This window comes from Eurosta solidaginis, chromosome 1 (genome assembly GCF_040869045.1).
Source record: "Eurosta solidaginis isolate ZX-2024a chromosome 1, ASM4086904v1, whole genome shotgun sequence".
NCBI classification, from domain to species: Eukaryota; Metazoa; Arthropoda; class Insecta; order Diptera; family Tephritidae; genus Eurosta; species Eurosta solidaginis.
Genome location: NC_090319.1, coordinates 280,143,552 through 280,157,632, shown reverse-complemented (window position 1 = coordinate 280,157,632; position 14,081 = coordinate 280,143,552). Strand labels below are relative to the sequence as shown.

The 14,081-nt window shown below is 33.2% G+C and overlaps 1 protein-coding gene across 2 annotated transcripts in view; it reads left to right on the top strand.

Annotated features, from left to right (window-relative positions):
* The first annotated feature begins 836 nt into the window (after nt 1–836).
* btsz (bitesize) overlaps nt 837–14,081 on the top strand; it is a 184,930-nt gene continuing 171,685 nt past the window's right edge. For both annotated transcript variants that reach the window (XM_067760931.1, XM_067760930.1), the window contains exon 1: nt 837–885. The gene's annotated coding sequence lies outside the window, so the exon portion shown is untranslated. The remainder of the gene's footprint in view (nt 886–14,081) is intronic.

Here is a 14,081-nt window from a genome sequence, read left to right as displayed (position 1 = left end):
AAAGGTATACGTCTTCACTTAGCTGAAATTTTCTACTTATGTAGTTTGGTGCTCATTCTTCAGTTCAGTTTTATTACTTCTGATGTGTAAACATTTCTAGACACGGTATGCGTGAATACAAAGTGCAAGAATAAGCGTGGTCTGAGTATAGTCTTTGGAAGCGGTAAGCTGTATGAGAAACCAAGAATAGCTGTGTTTTTTTTTTTACATCTATAGGCGTTTACGCTTAAACTTTATATGGACTGCTAAGCGTCAAACTTCAAATACTCTACTCTGAAATTGCTGCGCATAAAATTAGTACTACTAAATTTCAGTACGCGTTATGTTCAGATGTAACTGAAATATGTGTCTATTTTTCACCACTACGCTAATTTCATGTATCACTTCTTAAAATGGTGCGTGTCGACTATTCATCGTAACTGATTCGGCTATATGTTATACACTATGGCCACCAGAGGTTTGTGTCTCCGATTTTAAGTACACTCTGTTCTGTAGCTAGTTTTTTAACCACTGCCGCTAGATGGGTCTCCTAAGCATTATCTAAGCGATAATATGTTATCGAAAATTTATCGATTATTTATCGAAAAGTCATAGATTATTTATCGAAAAATTTTGATTTGTTATCAAAAAGCATTTTTTTCATCGGCGAGTTATCGTTTCCTTTTCGAAAAAATATTGACTTGTTTTGAAAAAATTATCGATTCTCTGCTAAAAAAATGTAGATGTATTATCGAAAAGTTATAGATGTTTTATCGAATAATTTTCCATCTATTGCAGTTAGGCAAACAGTTGTTTACGGTTATGGCTACAGTTATGGTAACAGATATTGTTACAGTATGGTTTCAGTTATAGTTGCAGTTGTGGATACGGTTACGATTGCTTTCAGTAAGTATTACAAATATTTTTTTTGGCAACGGTTGTGGTTACGGTTAAGTTTGTGGTTGCAGTTATGGTAAAAGTTATGATGGCATTACGGTAACATATATTATAACAGTTGTGTTAATAATTACGTTGCAGTTGTGATTACGGTTACCGTTATGGTTACGGTTACGATCAGTATTACAACTGTTGTTTAAGGCAATGTTATCAGCCATGTTTACAGGTAGGGTTATGGCGACAGTTTTTGTTATAGTTTTGGCTACGGTCACGGTTATGGTACCGCTTACGATTACGTTCAGGTTTACAAATGTTACTATTAGGTTTGCTGTTACGGATACGGTACGGTTGTGGTAATGGTTATGGTTACGGTTATGTGTTGAAATGAAATTAAGTACACAAATTTGCTTTAAACAACGACAATCTTAGTTTAATGACTTTCCTGTTTTGGAAAATTAGCATTTAACCATTAATCAATTCAATTGACCCACAGTTGGTTGTGCGAATTCACGCGCAGATTATAAAAAGTAAGAAATGAAAAAAGGTCATATTGGTTACTAAGTTATATATATGTAACAAAGGAAAGACATGACAGTACACATTGTAGACAATACTTGTATATATCTATTAAGCTGGGTTGATTCGCATGGACGAAAGTTAACCCATATCGCGCCATCGATTTTTCAATAGGTTTTGCGCTCAGGCAAAAAAGTTCCACTAAGCATACCTAAAAAAATAATTTTCGAGCCTGCAAAATTTGAGTTTTTTGACTTTTTTTTCTTTGATTTTTAAGGTTTTCTCCATGATATACTTAAAAAATTATCATTTGATTTTAAAATTTCCATGTATACCATGTCCGACTAAATATTATCCGCTAAAAGCTTTAGCGATAACAGTTTAACAAAAAAACAAAATATTTTTTGGGTTTTGAGGAGTGTTTTGGTGAAAAAATTTATTTTTTCGCCATTTTTTTTAAGGATTTCTTCAGAAACGTACACAAGTGTTACCAATGAAAACGAATTTGTCTCATAGTCCCTATCCCGCTTAAAATTATGTGATAACAAGTAAGGAAGGTTAAGTTCGGGTGTAACCGAACATTACATACTCAGTTGAGAGCTATGGTGACAAAATAAAGGAAAATCACTATGTAGGAAAATGAACCGAAGGAAACCGTGGAATGTGTTTGTATGACATGTGCATCAAATGAAAGGCATTAAAGAGTATTTTATGAAGGAGTGGGCCATAGTTCTATAGGTGGACGCCATTTAGGGATATCGCCATAAAGGTGGGTCAGGGTTGACTCTAGAATTTGTTTGCAGGATATGGGTATCAAATGATAGGTGTTAATGAGTATTTTAAAAGGGAGTAATCCTTAGTTCCATAGGTGCACGCCGTTTCGAGATATCGCCATAAGGATGGACCAGGGGTGACCCTAGAATTTCTTTGTAAAATATGGGTATCAAAAGAAAGGTATTAATGCGGGTTTTAAAAGCGAGTAGTGGTAGTTGTATAGGTGGTCGCCTTTTCGAGATATCGCCATAAAGGTGGACCAGGGGTGACTCTAGAATGCGTTTGTACAATATTGGTATCAAACTAAAGGTGTTAGTGAGTATTTTAAAAGGGAGTGGACCTTAGTCCTATAGGTGGAAGCCGTTTCGAAATATCGCCAAAAAAGTGGACCAGGGGTGACTCTAGAATGTGTTTGTACAATATTGGTATCAAACTAAAGGTGTTAATGAGTATTTTAAAAGGGAGTGGGCCTTAGTTCTATAGGTGGACGCCTTTTCGAGGTATCGCAATAAAGGTGGACCAGGGGTGACTCTAGAATATGTTTGTACGATATGGGTATCACATGGAAGGTGTTAATGAGTATTTTAAAAGGGTATGGGGCTTCGTTCTATAGGTGGACGCCTTTTCGAGATAGCGCCATAAAGGTGGACCAGGGGTGACTCTAGAATGTGTTTGTACGATATTGGTATCAAATTAAAGGTATTAATGAGAGTTTTAAAAGGGAGTGGTGGTAGCTGTATATGTGAAGGCGTTTTCCAGATATCGACCAAATTGTGGACCAGGGTGACCCAGAACATCATCTGCTGGATACCGCTAATTTATTTATATATGTAATACTACGAACAGTATTCCTGCCAAGATTTCAAGGGTTTTTTATTTCGCCCTGCAGAAATTTTTCATTTTCTTCTACTTAATATGGTAATTGTCACAACCATTTTACAAAGTTTTTTCTAAAGTTATATTTCGCGTCAATAAACCAATCCAATTACCATGTTTCATCCCTTTTTTCGTATTTGGTATAGAATTATGGCATTTTTTTCATTTTTCGTAATTTTCGATATCGAAAAAGTGGGCATGGTCAAAATCGGATTTCGTTCATTTTTTATACCAAGATAAAGTGAGGTCAGATAAGTACGTGAACTAAGTTCAGTAAAGATATGTGGATTTTTGCTCAAGTTATCCTGTTAACGGCCATGCGGAAGGACAGACGGACGACTGTGTATAAAAACTGCCGATTTCGCCCATTTTCACAGAAAGCAGTTAGTGTCATAAAATCTATGCCCCTACCAAATTTCAAAAGGATTGGTAAATTTTTGTTCGACTTATGGCATTAAAAGTATCCTAGACAAATTAAATGAAAAAGGGTGAAGCCACGCCCATTTTGAAAGTTTCTTTTATTTTTGTGTTTTGTTGCACCATATCATTACTGGAGTTGAATGTTGACATAATTTACTTATATACTGTAAAGATATTAAATTTTTTGTTAAAATTTTACTTTAAAAAAATTTTTTTTAAGTGGGCGTGGTCCTTCTCCGATTTTGCTAATTTTTATTCAGCATACATGTAGTAATAGGAGTAACGTTTCTGCCAAATTTCATCATGATATCTTCAACGACTGCCAAATTACAGCTTGCAAAATTTTTAAATTACCTTCTTTTAAAAGTGGGCGGTGCCACGCCCATTGTCCAAAATTTTACTAATTTTCTATTCTGCGTCATACGTTCAACTCACCTACCAAGCTTCATCGCTTTATCTGTCTTTTGTAATGAATTATCGCACTTTTTCGGTTTTTCGAAATTTTCAATATCGAAAAAGTGGGCGTGGTTATAGTCCGATATCGTTCATTTTAAACAGCGATCTGAGATGAGTGCTCAGGAACCTACATACCAAATTTCATCAAGATACGTCAAAATTTACTCAAGCTATCGTTTTAACGGACGGACGGACATGGATTTTGATATATGGAAGTCTGTGCAACCAACCGTTATCAAATCAAACTTAATATACTCTGTGAGCTCTGCTCAGCTGAGTATAAAAGCGTTGGCATTAACAGTTTTTTAAAAAAAAAATTTGTTTTTGGTTTTTGGGACTTGTTTTGGTCGAAATCAATTTTTTTGATTTTGAAGGATACAAATCATTTTTTATGTATATGTTTCCGTTAGACCCACCAATAAGTAACCAAAATGATCAGGGGACGAGCTAAGTTGATTTAGCTATGTCCGTCCGTCCGTGCGTCCGTCCGTCTGTCCGTTTGTTTGAACGCAAACTAGTCCCCCGATTTTTGAGATATCTTGGTGAAATTTGGTAAGCTGGCATATTTTGATGGGGGATTTGACATTTGTCGGAATCGACAGAACCGGACCACTATAGTATATACCTCCCATACAATCGATTGTTCAATAAGAGGGGTTTCGCCATTTCTTCCCCATTTCTGCCTCATTTTAACAGCTAGCAACATCAAATTTTACCACAAGCTTACGTATTGGGCATAGATGGTTTTCTGAAAAAATCGTCAAGATTCTTGCACGTTTCTGAAGAAACCCTTAAAAAAAAAAATGGCGAAAAAATAAATTTTTTGACCAAAACATTTTTTCACCCAAAAAATATTTTTTTTTTGTTTTTCAAAAAACTGTTATCGCCAAAGTTTTTAGCGGACAATTTTGAGTCGGACAGGGTATACATGAAAATTTTAAAATCATATTAAAATTTTTTAAGTAGGTCATGAAAAAAACCTTAAAAATTAAAGAAAAAAACTAAAAAAACTTAAATTTTGCAGGCTCGAAAATTATTTTTTTGGGTAGGCTTAGTGGAACTTTGTTTCCTGAGCCCAAAACCTATCGAAAAGTCGATGGGGCGATATAAGTTAATAAATCGACTCAGCTTAATATCTATACAGGCATATATATTGTGGTGGAGTAAGTTTTTTTTTTTCGAAATCGCTTTTGGCTGACCTACAGAAAGTTGCCTTTCTAGTCCAGAAATAAAGTTGAAAATTTTTATTTCGATCATCGTATATTTAGAGGTGCCCCAAGGCAACTTAACTTTGAAAACGACGGCAGGTACAAATATATATATTTTTTTTAATTGATTTACTTTCGCTTCTTGTTATTGTGCTATTGATTTCAAAGCCTGCTGATTTTCATGGCCTACTATGTGCCTGTAAAATTCTTACTTATACACTTGATTAGAAACATACTATTATTAACAAAAAACTGTAAAACACCATTTAAAATTTGTCGTTTTTAGTTATAATATGTAATTTTACTAAAGTTATGTATATTAAAAAAGAAATAAAATAAATATGTAAATAATGAGGTTTGTAAAATCGCGATTATTTTGCTCAACTTCTTGGGGCTCGGGGCTCGGGGCTCGGGGCACCTCAAAACGCCATCCCACGAATATTTTCGTGTTTGGTGGTTTTTGTTAACTCTTATAAAGACAAATTTTCATTGCTAGGCCATTACAAAAACAAAAATCCATAGGATATCACTCCACCCTAATATATATACATATATATGTTTGTTGTATGTAGGAAAATGTGAATGTCGTTAAAAGCAAAGGAAGGAAATTTCACTACTAACGTTGATTGAAAGAGTTTGCTGGCTACAAACTACACACACACATACATACTCGTGCTTGATGAGCTCATGAATAAACATAAATGGTTTGTGGGTTCGTGGCGATGACTTAAAGAATGGCAATGAATGCGCACTATGTACTTATATAATAAATGAATTAGACAGCAAACAGAGTAAAAGCAGGGCAAGGCGTCATTGAATGACTTTTAAAACAAAAGTAGAGTTAGTTTTGGTTGAGTGACGACCGCCTTGTTAAATGGTTTGACAATTTCCGACATTACCCTACATCGTCATTTTTTTATTTAATATACAAAATAGTCAAACAGCAAATAAGGCCGACAAAGATACTTATTGCGGAGGAGGACTAAAAAAGGCGCACACATTTGACAGCATAATGAAGTGAATAATTTTATGATACCATTAATTGATTCAATTGAATTGATTACGCAAATTGTTTAATAGAATATTTGGCGCTGCAATCAATCAGTCAATTAATTCACCAATAAAGTAATTACACAAAGCTCTGTTATTTTATTAGTAAAATGGAATAATTGCTCGAACCGAAATAAGGTAGGCTGTGCTTACAGAATATGATGCAAGCAGTATCCTTTTTTAAGAAAAAAAACACGAGAAAACGAGAAGAAATAAACAAGCTTCAACAGTCTTCAACTGCCAAATAGCTCACCTCTGGGATGACCTTGTACTCAAATGAATTGTATTATGTTGTAACTAATGAGAAATCTGCCATTAAATTGAGCCCATTTCGGTTGCTCTTTTAGAATGCACGTGCTGCCTTCGAACTTTACATGCCATTTGGATTACTCGTGCGGCAATGAATATAGCAGTCAACTAAGCAGCCAAGTGTAAGGGAAAGAGATGGAGAAGGACGTACGATTATTTGTTTGATCTTATTCTAAGTATTATAGTATATCCGCATTTAAATTTTCTTTCAAATTCAAAACGATGATTGTTTTTAGCATATAAGTCAACTAATTGCTTTAAAAACTGATTAGCGATTTTGTTTTGAATTAGCAAATTGAAATAATATGCTTTTAAAGAGAAGACATAAATGTAAGACATAATTGAATATCATGTGATATGCAGTCGTGCGATCTGCCATCATATGATAAGGTGCAATATTCAACGCAAAAAATAATCAGTTAAATGCTCTAAAAACTCATCACCTCGGTATCCAACATATTGTTGTGATGTTACCGTCAAGACATTTGGTCTTATTAGAATTATGGTTCGAATTGTAGAACTGCACAAAATAGCGATTTTGTTCGGAATTTGTTAATTTAAATAACAAACTTTAAAATATTACCATTTTAATTAAGACATCATATGACATAATATTAGATCGATAGTGATATGAAGTCGTGTGACATATTATATCGTAAAATTTGTACCGCTGGGCAATATAAAAATTGTGCCTGTTTTTTGCATTTTGATTGTCAGCCATCCTAAACACTTGTTCGAGGAGTAAACAAATGTTCCCGCGACATTCGAGCTAACATTAGGTACTAGTATCGAAGTTTTTCGGATTCATGGCTTTTACCTCCACTTCAGTCTCGTAAGTTCCAGCTCTTCGGGACAATTCCCTGAGATGTCACCATACTATCGCACCCAGATGATTATTATCGAAAAATATTTCAATACCACAGTCAACAGCTAGCTTCCCAGCACATCTTTTTAGTTGCATTCTGACTGTGCAAATATATGCTAAACTCACATTTACTTTATTCTTGAAAGCGCCAACCTCCACTTGAAAGACTATGCAGTGTTTCGAGATCCTTAGTTTCCAACTGAGCTACTAACAAAAAAACTCCCCCGAACTGGATCCAACAGCAAAAAACCTTGATTAGCTCAACATCCCACTGAACCTCTGAGCGGTTGCAATTTGTTAAGATTAACCTGTATTTCTAGTGAAGTAGTCGAAGCTGTAAAAACTTGGATTGTCGATTGTTCACAAGTCTACGTCCCCCGTTTCGAAACCGCGGTATGCGGGCGACAATTTTATAACTACTACGACAGAACCAGTTAAGATCGCGTTTAAAAAGTCTGCAAAGAATAGCGAATGCCATTTCGTACCATCACGATGTTAAAAGTGTCAGATGAGAGCACATAATGTCATAATTAGAACTAGTACTGTCTCTTAATACGGTGCGGTTCGAAGCTAGTGAAACTCGCTGCTGAGATTAATATAATAATAGCTTCAAGATATTTGAGTATGTGAAATCGTGTAATATTATTTTATATCATGTGATGTGATCGCGTGATATTTCATCATGTGATGGCGTAAAAAATTAAAAGTTGGGCAATCAGATTTTGGTTTGCCTTTTCTACTGTATCGAGGAAACTCCAACAATGGAGGATGGTCAGTATACAGCAATCTTATATATGAATTGAGCTATCTTAATGAATGTTTAAGCTAGTCAACATGATTTAGACCTCTTATTAACCGTATTCCTGCATATAGTTACTTGAAAACTTCCTCCTGGATTTCTAGATCGTCAGTCCTTGCAACTGAGACCTTGGAGGAGCTAAATAAAAATAAATTATGTGTCACTTTGAAAGACATCAAATTATATTTATTACAATTTTGTTTTTAATACCATTAGCCAGCTGTGCATAAACCGCCAAGTAAACGGGGCAGTGATTTCCGGCACTAAAAGATAATTTTGAAATATTGCGCTCTAGTAAAACTAAGCTAAGATAAAAGTATTGTAGCGCATTTTAAAACACACACCCACACATATGTAGATGCATTAGCCTTAGAAGCATGCCACCTTAAAGCAAAGAAAATTTTCTTAGCCACTTTACTTAACAACTCTTCAAAGTAATCGGCCGTAAACGCTGTATTCTATGTTTTGGTAAGTTTTTTTTTTCTTACAACAATTTCCTTCACCAACAAATTCAAGCGGGAAATACAAATTGATGCATTTTGTGCCAAGCAAGCTCACAAAAGCACAAGTCACTTGTCCGCCCCATTAGCTTGTTGATTGTTGGCTGTCAAGTTGAACGAGTTACTTCACTGAAACAAATGGTGCTAGTAAAATCAACAAATCGATTCTGTTGTTCTTGACTTCACGGAGATTCGGCGAAGTTGATCGAATTATGGTTAATTCGACCGAGTTCTTTGTCAAGCAAACAAATTAGTTTAGTCATTTCAACAGAAGAGAAATTGTCGCTCTTAAGTTAACAAAATTCTGTAAAATTGACAGATTCCTAATCAATCTAACTGATTTTTTGTCAACACAACTGATCTCACTGGTCATTTCAACAGCGATCAACAATCAACACATGAGCAAATTTCAAAGAGAATTTTACGCTCACTGCGCTCTCTACTTTGTACATATGTATGCTGTGTACTATATGTATGCACATATTTACGTATATATATGGCGGCCGCCGTGGTGTGATGATAGCGTGCTTCGCCTACCACACCGAAGACCCTGGGTTCACACCCGTACAAAGCAACATACAAATTTTAGAAATAAGGTTTTTCAATTAGAAGAAATTTTTCCTAAACGCGGTCGCCCCTCGGCACTGTTCAACAAGCACTCCGAGCGTATTTCTGCCATGAAAAGATTTCAGTGAAAACTCATCTGCCTTGCAAATACCGCAACATAAGTACTTTCGTACAAAGCTGTCGCAACAACTTTTTTTGATCATTTGACTACTAAAATGGTCAATTATGAATCAACGATTTGTGCGCAGTTGATTCAACATCTTGTTGCTATGGATACAAATTTACAGAAATTTCGGTTAAATTGACCCGTATTTCAGTTGTTTTTACCAGTCTTTTTCTTTCAGTGTTCGTAAAAATCTTGTTAAGTATCTGCAGCACATATGTGTGAGTGTTGGTATATGTACAAGTATAATATGCATGTGTACATATATTGTATGCTCATGTGATGTTTGTATGTATGTATATTCGTTTGTATAGTTGCTTAAGAATGTCATTTGTCAAAGAGTTCACAACATGAAAAACTTAGAATTTGTTTTTAATAACAATAATAAGCATGTTATATTGGCAACTTTATAATAAAGGCTTAAGTGGTATTTTTCGCCAAGTGGCTGTTTGGTGTGACATTATGTTGAGAAAGGAATTTAAGACTGCAATAGTTGCTGACATATTATAACAATTGCATTCATTTAGACACATGTAGAATTTCTCAGGGCACGATGTATTTGAGCCGCGTTCTTTGTTAAAATATAACCAATTTTGAATAAGTTTGGTTACGGGCCAACTTAAACTACAGCAGCGAACTCGAATATAGCAGTGGCAATTATTATTAATTTTCGTCAATTGAATTTTTTGTTTTCAATATTTTAGGAAAAAATTTCTATGAAACTCGTAACTGAGCGACTCATGCGTACTTTCTCCAAGGATGATGTTAGGTTTTGGGAGAGCCTCAGTTTATGTTTTTTACACGGCTGATTTCGTACAACTGCAATCACTATTCAAATAAAATCTATAATAAAAGGTCCGTCACACAATAATACTCTTCTTGAGTCGCCTTTTCCTGGCAAACTTTGCGGTTAATTTTTCCATCATAAGAAAGTCGTAGACATAAGGCACCTTTCTGGCAAGAGGACGTCTAAACAAATTGTATTTTTAGGTCGGAGGAATTTTTTTCAAAAAGTTTTATTTGATTTCCAAAAATTGGGAAGAAGTTTCATTTGATTTGGAAAAACCTTTATTTTTTTTTTTCAGAAAAAAGTTTAATTTGATTTGAAAAAAGTTTCAATTGACTTGAAAAAAGTTTTTTTCGATTTGAAAATGATTAATTTATATGAAAAAAGTTTCACTTGGATTTATTTTGAAAAAGTTTAGTTTGATTGGAAAAAAACTGTATTTAATTAGAAAAAAGTTTCATTTAATTTGAAAGAAGTTTCACCTGGCTCTAAAAAGTTTATTTGTTTTGATAAAAGTTTCATTTTATAACTTTTATAACTTTAATTTGTTTTGGAAAAAGGTTCATTTGTTTTCAAAAGTTTCACTTTACTTTAAAAAGTTTTATTTGCTTGTAAAAAACTTTTATTTAATTTGAAAAATGTTTCATCTGATTTGGAAATAGTTTCATTTGAATAGGAAAAGGTTTATTTGATTCCAAAGACGTTTCATTTGTTTTGGAAAAAGTTTCATTTGACTTGAGAAAAGTTTCATTTAACTTGAAAAAAGTTTCACTTGTTTAGGAAAAAGGTTTATTTGATTTAAGAGAAGGTTCAATTGATTGAAAAACTTTTAGATACTTGTTTTGAAAAAAGTGTAATTTAATATTAGAAGGTTTCATTTTAAAAAAAACTTAACTTGATTTGAAACATTTGTATTTGTTTTGAAAAAAGTATAAGTTGATTTGAAAAAGTTTCTTCTTATTTAAAAACAGTTTCGTCTGATTTGAAAAAAACATCATTTCATTTTAAAAAAGTTTCATTGGATTTGAGCTTTATTTTATTTGAAAAAGGTTTCACTTGATTTCAAAAAAGTTTAATTGAACTTTAAAAAAGTTTTATTTGATTTAAAAAGGGTTTTATTTGGTTAGAAAAAAGTTTAATTTGACCAAAAGATTCTATATTACCTCACTTATCTGCGCTTCACAAATTTAAGTAAATTCAGGAGACCTCAGTAAGAGTAATCAAGCGAATTTTCACCATTTTACTAAGTCCAGGAAAAAATTCACACAATTCCCAAAGTGGCTAACACATCTTCATTTAAAAGTAGGAGTCTGCCTACATACATACATATTTGTGAACTAAGCCATTCATTAATTTTAGTCTAATTTCAAACAAACCACATTTGAGTTGACAGTAAATGGCAAACACTGAAATAAGTTATTGTTGAAGATTAACAAAGACTTAAATAAAATTTGAAGCTAAAGAGTCATTTAAACATTTTAAGATGGACTAATACCAATTGTTTTTATGTCAAGCATTATATTTGTGCACATGAATGAAAAGCCATATAATAACAATCTTATTGTTTTCTTTATGCAAATATTTAATTGCACATTTAACATATTTGTGTATTTCCGTGTGAATAAAATTAACAAGAAATTTCAGTTATAAATAATATCACTTATAATAATATCGTACATATATACATATATGTATATATACCAGTAAAACTTGAAAATAGCAGTGGCAGTTTTTATTAGTTTTCATCAATTAAATCCTTCTTTTCGTACCGAAAGTACGAAAAAGTTCGAAGATTCGAGAAAATCTTGAACTTTTTATTTCGAATTTTCTGAATTCTTTTCAGTAAGCAGTTTTGTAGCCCAATCAGTTTTTGTCTTGCAAAGTATAAGTTATAGTTTTATCAAAATTCATATATATTTTTGACAATACTGCATACTCAAAACAATTCAGAAAATTCGCAATAAAAAGCTCGAAATACTTGAAAAATTTTCTCGAATTTTTGAATTTATTTGAAAACAAGTAAATGTTAGACCGCACTTAGGGTGTAACCGGACATTATATACTCAGCGTGAGCTTCAATTGTACATTTCATTTCAGATAAATTACTTTTCTACATAACACGTGGCACCGCCCGTTTAAGCAAAAAACGTCTCCCCATTTCCTCGTACAGAAAAACTTGATAAGTGAAATATCATTAATTCAAAACTATTTCTTGCTAAGTTATAGCTTATTATTCTAGTCTACGATCCTTTTAAATTTGTTTTATATCTAAGTTGCCGTGGTCTTTAACCGATCCCGCCCATTTTACTAGAAATATTTTCTGCTATAAGGAAAATATGTGTACCCAATTTTGTTACGATATGTAAATTTTTCTTCGAATTTATATCTCCCGAAACATAGAAAATTGCTTAGTCATAAAAGGGGCGGTGCCACACCCATTTTCAAAAATTTTAGTGCTTTCTAATTTAATGTTATAATTCAATTTGGAAAGTAAAATTCTATTGACACAAAGCTCTTTTTCGCTAAGATATATTGTTATTTTCGTCTACGACCCTTTTGAAAATATTTTATATAAAAGTGGGCGTGGTCCTTAAATGATTTCGTTAATTTTTCTTCAAAGCATTCCTTATAGTAAAGGCAACCTCTCTGCCGAATTTTGTTACGATAGGTTGAAACATTTTTGATTTATGATTAATAATATTTATAAAATTGATTTTATCACAAGTGGGCGGTGCCACGCCCATTTAAAAAATTTTTCCAGATGTTTATCAAGATTCTCAATATCAGTCCATGTGTCAAATTTCAACATTCTAGGTATATTATTTACTAAATTATCAGGTTTTCTGTGTTTTCCAACATTTTTTATATATAAAAAGTGGGCGTGGTTATCATCCGATTTCACTCATTTTCAATACCAATCTATTCTGGGTCCAGATAAGCTAGTCCACAAAATTTGGTGAAGATATATCAATATTTATTCAAGTTATCGTGCTAACGGACGGACGAACGGACGGACGAACGGACGTATACTGATGATTTTGATATATGGAAGTCTATATCTATCTCGATTCCTTTATACCTGTAAAACCAACCGTTATCCAATCAAAGTTAATATACTCCTTGTGCAAAGCGCGCTGAGTATAAAAAACTTTTTTGAGATACATTTGCATAATTCAGTTACGAAATTCATGGAATTTTTTTCTTAGATTATTGAAAATAAAAAAAGAATAAAGATGATGATGAAAACTTTCACTGCTATTTTCGTATTCGCTACTATGTGCATTAGAAATATTTAATCATGATCGTACCAGCTAATTCATAAGAAGAGAATGCAGTTATTCATAAAGTGGCACATTCACTAAAGTCAAGTTGAAATTAGCTTTTATATTTAGTTATGAAACTTTAACTCTTTTTGTTTAACTTCTTTTTTTAACTCCCTTGATCCTTGATCCATATTATCATTTATTATGCACATTTACCATCAACAGATATGCACATGACGTGAATTGAATGCAGCATCAACGCGGAAAGTTCAAAGGTGTACCCATTATTTGTTCTGACTCTACACATATGAGCACATTCCTGTACGTTCTTTTGGGCAAAAGTGCAAGCACAAAGCATAATCTGTCTGTCAGTTGCTTAGTTACGTTAATAAATTTTGCACTCAAAAGTTGTTTTGACAAATGAATATGTGTATGATAAGAGTGGGTGTGTGTGCCATACTTTATTCGTTTAATAAATGAAAATAGAGCAATATGCATATACAACAAAATAAATGAAATATGAAGATAATGCCGAAATTTTCGCAAACAGATATGCACAACAATTCTGAAATGATTCAGAAGTATTTCTAATAGATTCCTTTTGTTTTGTTGATTTTCCCACAGGCTGGATGATTGATGTATAGTGAAACGA